Source organism: Channa argus, chromosome 3 (assembly GCF_033026475.1).
Source record: "Channa argus isolate prfri chromosome 3, Channa argus male v1.0, whole genome shotgun sequence".
In the NCBI taxonomy this organism is placed as follows: Eukaryota; Metazoa; Chordata; class Actinopteri; order Anabantiformes; family Channidae; genus Channa; species Channa argus.
In genome coordinates this window covers 5,827,178-5,838,202 of record NC_090199.1, presented here as the reverse complement: position 1 = coordinate 5,838,202, position 11,025 = coordinate 5,827,178, and the positions used below count along the sequence as shown (strand labels likewise).

The window sequence follows — 11,025 nt, the reverse complement described above, 5'->3', positions numbered from 1 at the left end:
TTCACAAGCTGAGGAACACTTTACACATTTACACAGGCTGTTTAGAAAAAGCTCAGTGTTCAGGAGAAATGAACCATTTTTGTCTGGATGGAGACGAAACAGAGAAAAGGTGGTGGGGACACCATTTATGACCATTACACCAAATGTAGTATTTCTTCCACATCAGAGCAGAAAGACAGGAAGCACTGTGAAAATGGGACACTTTGCTTCCTTTTTGTGCACACTGTCAGCTGTCAGGAAGTCTGACGAATCAGGTTAAGGCCCTCTGCAATCACAATAATTGCTCATTAAAGTATCATCACAAGCATAATGAGCACAAGGCTCTGTTTGCTGATGGAGAGATGCACACTAAGTTATACAAGTTGAGTTCCTTGGGCGAGCTCAGAGGCCTGCAGCTTGCCTGGAGCTCGGGGATGATGAAGCAGCTCTCTCTGGCAACGCAGACCAGTCAGGGGCTTCCGAGCCAGGAAGCAGCACTTGGAGAAGGTCCAGCTCCTCCAAATTTGACAGAGACAACCGTGTAATGTGTGTAATGCAGCCACTCACCTATGTGTGTTGTTTTATATTCATTCTATCTATATGATGAATAATGCATGCGCACAGATGTTTGCCTGTGCAGTCACTAGTGTATTGTGTAGGAGAAATACAAGCAAGACACACACACTCACACACACACTCACACACACAGAGAAATGCTGAGCGTTTGGCTGGCGGTCTGTAAAAATGCAGTGCTGCTAAGTGCAGAGCAACCTCACCACTTGGCCCACCAGCTTAACTGCAAAGCACCATTTAACCGTGTGTGTGTGTGCGTGTGTGTTTTTGCATGTGCATATTGCGTGTGCATGCATTCAGGTAGGCCAAGTCTGTAGGTGTGGATGAGTCTGCGGTTGGCAGGACTTGTAAAGCTACATGTGCTGTATCTGTGTGGGCAAAATTTTGTGTTATCTATCTCTATCTCTCTCCATCCATCCATCCATCCATCCATCGAGTAACACGAGGAGAAACAAACCAATCTGCAAAACCACTGCAATACAAACTGTGCAGTACATTTGTAAATACAGAAAGAGTACTGACACATTCTTGACTTCAAGGAAATGATTATGTGCCCGGCTGCTACATTATCATAGCTGCTGAACAGCAGCAACCGAGCGCTTGAAGCTTTTACTCGACAGACTTCTCGGCTGCTTTGAAAAGCTGTGCAGTTTGCCCAAGGATTCTGTCATGATATGTGACACACAACACAAAAATGACTCAAAACTCATACATTTGTAATGTATTCGAAGTCAGTTTACCTTCCAACCCACACGTGCCTAAATCTGTCCCACTCGTCACACTCAGAGGTATTATGACCATGGTCGTCCCTCAGTGGTGTATTTTCTAAGTGTTCTTAACATGACTGAGATCTCCACTGCTGCTGACTTTTAAATATTTGTTGTTTGTCGGACGTACTTATTCAAACCAGCTTTCAATCAGAAGTGGTACACAAACCCGACACTCAAGCAAAGTGCCTATAAAATATTTCACTGCAAGTAGAAACTGATGCATTTTCATTAGTAAAAATTCCAGATTAGTTCAGCTCTCAAAGGTGAAAATTGTGGCTAATAAAAGTTTAGAGTAAAGGCTGTTTCTGACCAATTTAAGTACTGGCAGGTGATTCATCCTTAACGATATTTGTTAATGAATTAACAAATCCACGGGACACGTTTGCGGATCGGTGCCTTGCGAAAGGAGACTTCGCCACGTGGGCGGAAGGAACTGGGAATCAAACCACCAACCCTGTATTCAAGGACTGCCCTACCAACTGAACCAAAATATTCATACCTGTGTTTGAGTGTATTAATCATTCATTAATATAACAGACTAATAATTACCAAACCTGCCCACTAGCTCACACAGTGGATACAATCTCTGTGTCATCTGCTGCTAGTGTGTTGTCCCTTCTGTGGCTCAAAGCAACCTCTCCGTTGCAAGAAAGAGCCTCCTGCTCCGGAGGAGCATACAGATAGACAGATGGACAAAGAGTAGACACACACACACACGAGCATGTACCGTAATGGCCTGGAGTGCTCCCATTTAATTATCTACCTAATGGTCTCACTGGAGTGTTATTACAGAGAAGAGAAGGGAAAGAGGAGGGGGAGGGGGAAAAAAAAGAGGTTCTCAGAGCAGGAAGGAACCTGCAGTTTCAAGCTCCTGTCTCTTTATGACAGAGACATAAATATGTGTAATGCAAACAGGACTGGGAAGTGCAGTGAAGACACGTTTTATTTCGCTTCCACACACACAGTAGGCCGGCTGTCACAGACTGTGCTGGTTTGTCTTCACGGACACCGTATTTTAGTCCATGCCCAAAGTATGGAGCCTTAAACCAAAATCTGTGTCTCCAGATCGCTGTGCCTTTTGTGTGCGTCGTTTGAAAGAGCCCTCGTCTCTTTGTCACTCTGCACTTTGATGAGGGGATTACAGAGATGTAGCAGTGGATGATTGGGACCCAAAGGAGGAAATGATGAATAAGAAGAGGGAGAGGCTGTAGAGCTAAGGGCACGGAGGCAGGATGTGGCCACCTGAAGCATTTCGCCTGAAGCAAAGTCTTTCAATCAGTTAGCATATTAAGTGAAATATGAAATTAACTCATATATATATATATATATATATATATATATATATATATTTATCCCGGTTATGGAGGCCATGGAAAAGTGGTATTTCCGCTTTATTCTTGGATGCTGCACTTGTAGGATGTGGACATTTCTTGATTACATAAGAATATCAACGGCTAAAGTACAGACACCTGTTCTTTTCCGATCTTACATCACCTTCTCTCGTCTTCCATTGCCCGAATGAAACAGTAAAGACAGAGAATAAGGACATAAGTGTGGCTACTGTCCACATTTGAAGTACTATATTTGACATTTTAGACCAAATATCTATTTTGCTCCTTTGCGCCGGGAATAGAGCTTAATTGTGATGCAGTGCAGTTTTAAGAGTGACAGCTGACCTTAAAAGCACTGATACATGGCTTTTATGTGTGTGTGTGTGTGTGTGTGTGTGTGTGTGTGTGGCATAATTGTTCATGTGATCATTGATTTTTTTTTTTTTTCCCGTCAAAACCGAATTGGTTAAAGCGTATTATTTAATTGATCGCTTAATATAAGGTGAATCTTATTTTCACTGAGCCAAGTGGTTAGGAATACTGGAACAGGCCTGAGGGACACGTTGGTTGTCAGAATGGTCACGGTAGCAGAAAGCGTGTGACCCCTTTCTTCTCTTTTTTTTTTGGACATCGACCCATTTGTTGGGGACACTTGACTTTGAATCAAGGTCACTCTGACCGAGAACCACAAGTGAGCTGAAACAGAGCGTCTGCAAGTCTCCCCCTGCGGACGCTGTTCAATGGACCATCAGGCTAGCAACGTCCAACATCTGTCAACATGGACCCTTTTATTGTAAAAAAAATTAAATTAAATGAAGAAAAACACTTTCCTGTTTTATAAATGAGGTCACATTGTGTTTTCATTACAGCTACGCCCTTAAAGATACTGATGAAACACTTGGTGAAGGTTCGGTCGTGTCAAAGGGACAATTTGAAGGGGCCTCTGTGTTAAAATCTGTTTTAGTTGGATTCTTACACTGACTGATTGTAGCAGCCACATATTCACAGGGTGAACGGGTGACGTAGATTAGGACGAACTGCTGCTTCTGGTGATGACTTTTTCTGGGGGCTTTTTTCTCTAAGTGAGATCAGCACTGAAATACACGCAGAGCAAAGTTGAGGCATATCCACTCCTTTATATAATGAAGTCATGTCCATAAATGTTATTTATTTATCTTTATATATAGGTATCAGTGTCAGCGTTAACCTTGATTATTATACAGCTTATTTCATGACACTGGCATATGTGCTGCTTAAAATGAACTGGTGTGTTGTCATCGTTCCCCTGAATTACTGTCAAGCGTATCATCCCCTTTTTCTTTGAAGTCATGTTCTTGCAGTAGCAACCACTGGCAGCTGTGCAGGAGTTAATAAATATTAGTGTGATGTCAAAACAGAAACTATAACCTTACTTGTGTTGCCATCCAATTCAAAGCGAGCTGATATTTTCCATAAAAATGTTGAAATTTCTCAGTTTCAACATATGAAATGTTGTTTATGTTCTATTGTAAATAAAATATGGGTTGATGAGATTTGCAAAAAAAAAAAAAAATGGGATTCCAACCAGCAGCCTTCTGCACCACGGCGCCACCAGGCCCCTCTGGTCTGAATTGCTTCCAATGTCTTACATTTGCCATATATGTTTTATAGAAAGATTCAGATATGTGTACTTTCATGTGCATGCTCCTAAATTTTGTTCATGGATATTATAACTTAGACCTTCACGTTGTTTTTAACTGGTTGCTTTTCACTTATTGTCCTGTTGCTCTCCTTGCATGTTTGTCCTGGAGGAGCATGTGCGCTGAATTCTTAGAATAAAAATCAATCGGGGTGTGTCACCATGTCATGGTCCCTGCCATATTTCACTCTGCCTTCTTCTATTCCCTCTGGTCCATTACCAGTATGTATGAGGACCTGATGTGAAAAGAGACAAGTGGGCATTGAGCGAACAGCGGGGACGTGACCAAGGTGCACAACAACTGCTCTGCCTCCAGGGTGGGTTTGCTCACCAGCACCTGGGGGGGGGGGCTACATGACCTTCCTTGTTGTGTTTGCAGTGGCGGGGGACAAGGTGAAATGCAATAAGATTTTGATAAACCATGCTGTCACCTCCACTGTGCTTCCCTGTACGTTTCTCTGTACGTAAAAGAAAAAAAAAAGAGGAGAAGGACTTAATGAATCTGACCGTGCAGATTTCTATACTGGAGGTTTGCTGAATAACTGGACTGAATAATAGTAATTTAAGTTTTTTTTTTTTTTTATAAGCAAAAGTGTCCAACATTTTAGTCATTTCCTGCTTTGAGCATATTAGGCTGGTTAATTAGCAATTTCTATTTTACTTTATTAATCAGCACGAAAACAAAACAAAGGGAAGTTTGGTTTTATAGCAGGTTATTTACTGCTTTTTGCTTATTACCTCTGTACAAAGCCTGGCTACCTGGTTTGGATCTAGACGGTTTTTAATGAGGTGGCATCTTATAATGGGAGGTTGCCAGGACGAAATCAGGGGCAGCAGTGACTCAGTTGATTCATAGAAGTGACCGGGTGCCTGTTTCAATTGAGCATCCACTTCCAATAATACATACATGTTTTTGTAGCATTTGTGCTAAGCTTAATGTATTTACTGTCCAGATGTGACATTGCTATGAATGTGGCATCTTTGTCTAAACCCTCCTTTTAGCTTTTTAGATATAGGAGTGATAAGGGTCAGCTTGTCTGTGGTTTTGTCTGGGTTGAAGGCACCTTTCTGTTGGCCATTCTTCGATTTTAGATTAGATTGATTTTGTTCCCGTTTTAATAACTGCTAATATACCGTGATATTGAAGTTTCTTAAACAGGTGATAATGATGATAATGCATCATAAGCAGTGTGACCCTGTTTTCCCTTTTTGTGTTGGCAAAATCTGATGAAACCCATCAACATAAATTTGCAACGAGTATTTCATTTCCATCAATCTCTACTGGCAAACAGTGTGGGGAAATACACGCACAGACAGCTCTCTGGCACAATTTCCAGATATGTCATTTGCTTTATTGGCTGTGGAGGGTTATATGTTTCCACTCCCCGTGTTTGAGCCTCGCTCAATGTCTTGCTTGAAAATGAAAGTAGGCAGGGCAAAAGCTGGAAAGTGGACTGAAATTCCAAGACATCTGCAATGTTTCTCTCCCGATTGAGAAAATCGGTTTCAAAAGATGAAAAAGAATGAAAAGTTTAGGGAACAGGTATTTAGCAGCAAATCTGGCAACCCCCATGGTCAGGTCTGCTGTGAGAACTCAAAGAGACAATCATTTTTTATTGGGTTTGTACTTTAAGTGGGATATTTTAATAAGCAGCTTTAGATTTAGACGAGCACATGTTGAATAACCCAAGTACACGTTCCACTAACTTTATGGGACAATAAAGTCCTGAAGGGAGATCATTTTCAGCAGGGCGTTTGCCTTTGGGCTGATGAAAATGACGTCTTAAAAGAAGAAGAATATAGGAACCACATAGTGATTGCAGCCCGTTTTCAATGACCATGCTGCAAAAGAAGGAACCAAACCAACCGTAAGGATCAGGTGATGCAGAAAAGCATGAGACTCTTTTTTTTTTTTTTTTTTTTTTTTTTGTAAAGATTTTCATCAGAGTATAAACTGCTGCTAGTGTTTGCTCCTTGAACTATTCGCTTCAAAGCTCAGCAAGCAAACATCCGCTTCACAGGCAAAAACAGCAGTAATGATGAAGCTGCTGGACCAACTGACGGACAAAGCCACGGGGAAGCAAATTACGAGTAGTTCTAATGATAAGGAGGATTAGGAACATGCGAAAACAAATGGACCATGTGAGGCGAATCCCTGCCAGAGTGATTCAGGTTACCAAATGTAAAAGTGCGCTCCTCGCCGCACACACACACACACACAAAAGTTTGTTTTTCCTCCGAGAAATCAGCACCTCGTTATGTTGTTCCACAGCTCTTTATGTGCAGCTTTAGTACCGAAGTTTTGCTAATAAAAGTGCCCGCGGTGGAGCAGTTGTTCGTTCAGCTCAGATATTAATAAGCCGTGGAGCTTTTAAAGCGAATTGAGTCATTAAAAAGTGAACCGGGGAGACGGTCTCTGTCCGCGGTGCTGATCCCAGGCTCAGCTTTATGCCCACACAGCCTCCTCCTCTGTCCTCTGCTTTGCTTCCCATTTTCTTTCCATCACACGCTCCTACAGTCGTGTGTGTGTGTGTTAGTTGGTTATAGCTTGTTGTTCCACTCTCACTGTTCTTTATTCTCGATTTTCACTCAGGTGCGCGCACACAGGCGCACTGACTGCTGAAGCTCCCCACCGACTTTTATTCCCACCTCCCTCCCTCCGTCTCTCTCTCTCTTTCTCTCTCTCGGCCACGCACGCGCGCACACTCCTCCTGTTAAAATATTCATTCCCGACACCTCAAAGGCCCTTTCTGCCTCCCACCTGTGTCCTCCGCAGGAGACACGGAGCTCCGTGGCCAGTGGAAACGAACGCAACAATATATTTTTTTTAAATGAGTATTATTATTATTTAAGTGCACATTTAGAAGACGCAGTTGATGATTTCACCTCAGTTTTACGTTTTTGGCCTCAACGAGATCCCGATCACACAGGAACCACACTGAGATGAAATCGTCCGCGGAGCCTCTCTCAAACACCGACTGGGCAAACTGTTGATAAAACCAAACCGCTTGGAAATATGCACCGGGGACCCACTGCACAGCTGCAACAGGCAGGAGTCTCCACGGGTTCTTTATAGTCTGGTATGGTTTTGAACTGGGTATTTGTTCATCTGGCGAGTCCTATATGCGCCTCAGCTGAGGAATTCCCTGAGTTTGGGGAGAGGATTCGTGAATTAAAACACTCTTTCCGGTAGTGTGATCTGCTTTGCATGATATCCATCTGATAGGTTCCTGGTAGCATGGATTGAAAGTGGAAAGAGTGTATCTCTTTTGATATCTCTCTTCTTACTTTTCCTGGAGGGTGCAGATTTTCTCCGGTGTGACACCGACCTGCCGCCCGGAGTCGCCTATAACCTCTTCAGTTCCGGCGCGACTTGGATACTTTATCTGGGCCCCTCACCGGTGTGAGTCTTTCTGATTCGGCGAGCAGCAGAACTGTAAAACGAGAGAAAAACACGTGGATTCCCAGTGCGCAACGTCGGATCCGGATTTGGTGCGCGAGGGGTGTCCAATTCTTCCTCTTATTGCCTCTGTCCCTATCTGGATGAGCTGCAATCATACCGATTTCTGTGGCTAAGTACAATAGAATCAAGAGGGAGACGATCAGTCGCAGTGCCTTTACCACAGGGACGCTCCTGGTCGGATGTTTGCTTTGGGTTGGACGGGAAATCGCGCGGATATTACACCAGTCCAGCAGAGACACAGCAGAAACTCTGGAGTTACAGAGAGCAGAGGACAGGAATTTGGAACGTAGCGGTGCTTTTTACGGATTACCGAGCTTTTCCATCCCTTGAACAACTCCGTCCACGCTCTCCTTTGATGCATGTAAAGGTAAGAGACAGCAGCGTCCCTCTTCATTTCCTGTTGCGTTTCTCCCAGGTGGTCGGAACAAACATTTTAAAAACGTTGATCGCGTGATAAAGAAAAAGCACCAGTTTAAACAAGGTTTCCCTTTTTTTTTTCACAGATGCGTCAAATGGCTAAGTTCGAAGCAATACGTTCCCACTTTACAGTTTGACGCGGTTTGGGATGCTATAAAACATTTATTTAGACGCACATTATTTCCTCTGAGAAAATTATCTTACACGCGTGTTAATTAGTTGCTGCAACCTGAGAGCATACAGCAGCCAAAGTCTTACCCGTGTGATTATTATGAGGTTGATTATTCTAGAAAAGGGCAAACTGACGTGGAAAAATTAAAGGGCGGTTTTCAATTATGTGACAACCATGCAGATCCGTCCAAACGCGCAGTGGATAATGGATTTCTATTTTCTCTGTGTGGCTCTGGGTCAACAGGTCCGGGGGCGTCTCTCTCTCTCTCTCTCTCTCTCTCTCTCTCTCTCTCTCTCTCTCTCTCTGTGCCTGCACACGCGGGCTCCTCCTGCAGAATACAAATATCGATCCTCATTTCTTTGGATAAGAGGAAAAACTGACGTTTGATTGTTTAGGCAAAAATCGTATTGATCCTCGGCTGTGAGGTGATCAAACAGGCAGCAGGAGGCGCCCTTTCAACTGGCTTTGACTAACTCACCGGTTGGTTCTGCAAGTTGGAATGTGTGCTCACTTGCTACAAGGTCTCTACGATTTAACTAAAGCATAATGAACAGAAGGGTACAGGTGCACTGATGATGCGTAGGCTGTATTTCTATTACGGTTCGATCTTTACACTATATTCAGTTTGCTGGGAGGTGGTAGGCTCTGCATGGAGGAGGGAGGATACAAGGAGACGCATGAGGAGGAAGGCGGGTAAATTCCCAGAAGAAAAAATTTCATCTTATCATCACGAGCGTTCAGAAGCAGGGGTGTATTTGTCTCATCACTTGTTCCCCTGTGCATGTTGGGCCTATCACCTGTATCCAAACCTTAACACCACCTCCTTGTTGTACCATCTACCCCCCAAACTTTTTTTTGTTTTGTTTTTAATCACGTTCATAGAAATGGAAATCGTAGGTTTGTGACCACAAATCTGCCAGTGCAAACAACCCCGGCGAGTTTCGTTATTGGTGACTGTTGTGGCACTTCACTTTCAGCTGCCTCAGCCGAGCTGCTTGGCTGCAACCGCACTGTTCCTAGTTAGCTCCCAGTTGTGAATATGTTGAAGCACATGCTTTTTTTGAGCACAGTGTTGGTGGAGGAACGACAATGACTTTCTCTGTAGTTTCCAGTCAACTACATTCACTAACTGTCAATTTCGGTCGCGCATTCAATGGGCGTCAGCCATTTTCACTCCTTCAACTTGTGAACCCTGACTCACAAGACCATTCCTGCCTCTAGTACTGTATTTAAGTCCTTTAAAGGCAGCTGGTACCTACATACAGTATGCTAATGAAACCTGCACATCACCTTTCCCGGGGCGAAACACTTGCCACGTGTGGTAAGATACATGCCAAGTGCTTTTACCCTTAGGGCTCCATCAGTGTGATGTGAGCACAACCTTGTTCAGTTTTATGTGCATGCATACATTTTCAAGAGTTTTCTTATTCGTTCTATTCCTCATACGCACGTAGCGTGGATTATGTGGCTGTAAAATAAAAGGAATCTGTCGTACATAAACGCGGATAGTGCGTCCCAGTGTGGCTGTTCCATCCTTGCTCCGTCACAACTCTGTCTTTGTAATTCACCTGTGGGAGCACACAAAAGCTGTGGGTGGTTTTCCGAGTCATAACATTCCAATACTCTATGTGCATTTTCCTCTTTTGATGAGAAGAATATGTTCTACTTTGCCAGAGCTGCTGAGCTCAAACAATGTGTGTTTGTATACGACTCTACATTCAGTTGGAAAATTAGTGTGCAACCACAGCATACTTAAAATTACAAATTGAATTTGGTGTTCATTCTCAGAGGGTGTGGAAAACATCTCTGCACTAGCTGTAACTGCCGGCACACTGTAATTCTCTCTCCCCCCCCATGCGAGGCTGGAATTTACGAGTCGTAGATGATGTGGGAAATGACACCAGAGGCTCTCGTATATAAATCTAACGGTGTGTCACACTACAAGGGCAGGATCCTTTAGATGGTGCTGCATGGGGGACGCTGGGATAAACAATCATATGTCTGGTTAGCAAATGTGCCAAAACATTTTAATACCATCTATAGAATATTGCAAACTTACACTGTACACTTTGTTGGCTATGTTTCCTGTGTGTGTACATTCACAAGTTATCTCCAATTTGCTTCGGACTCTCGTGTCTGCGCCTATACATGTATTTCAATCATCAACACCTGGCTCCGACAGGAAGTGGTTTTGCTCGTTAGAGTAAAGCAGCAACGCACGCTCGGCACAGCTGCCGCAGCATCTGTTGGCCCATGTGGGGCTGCTGTGGTTTCAGTGTGGCCCATTTCTGGCTTTTGTCCCCTGTGACTGGATGATCTCTGGATGACTGAGTGGCCTGTCTGCAGCGAGGGAGATAGAGAATGTGGTCTAAGTTGTGTTTGCAGAACCAGTGTCTCGGTGCTTGTTTGGTGTCCAGAATGTCCACAGTTCACCCTGTGGTGCTACACTAATGGCTAACATTTACTTACCTCTGCAATTATCCACACTTCAACTTTTGTTGCCAGGAGACACCTCAAAACGACTCTGGTATTTTTATTTTTTTCAGCGACATTGTTAAAGAAAAGACGAGCGTTTATTCATTGTAACCTCTGTCTAGCTGCAGCGTCTTAAACAAGCTGACTGAGAGCGAGTGTGTTTAAAT

General features: G+C 43.5%; 1 protein-coding gene across 1 annotated transcript in view; it reads left to right on the top strand.

Annotated features, from left to right (window-relative positions):
- Nucleotides 1-6,411: 6,411 nt before the first annotated feature.
- LOC137124276 (voltage-dependent T-type calcium channel subunit alpha-1I-like) overlaps nt 6,412-11,025 on the top strand; it is a 179,138-nt gene continuing 174,524 nt past the window's right edge. Inside the window, exon 1 of the mRNA XM_067499102.1 lies at nt 6,412-8,161. The gene's annotated coding sequence lies outside the window, so the exon portion shown is untranslated. The remainder of the gene's footprint in view (nt 8,162-11,025) is intronic.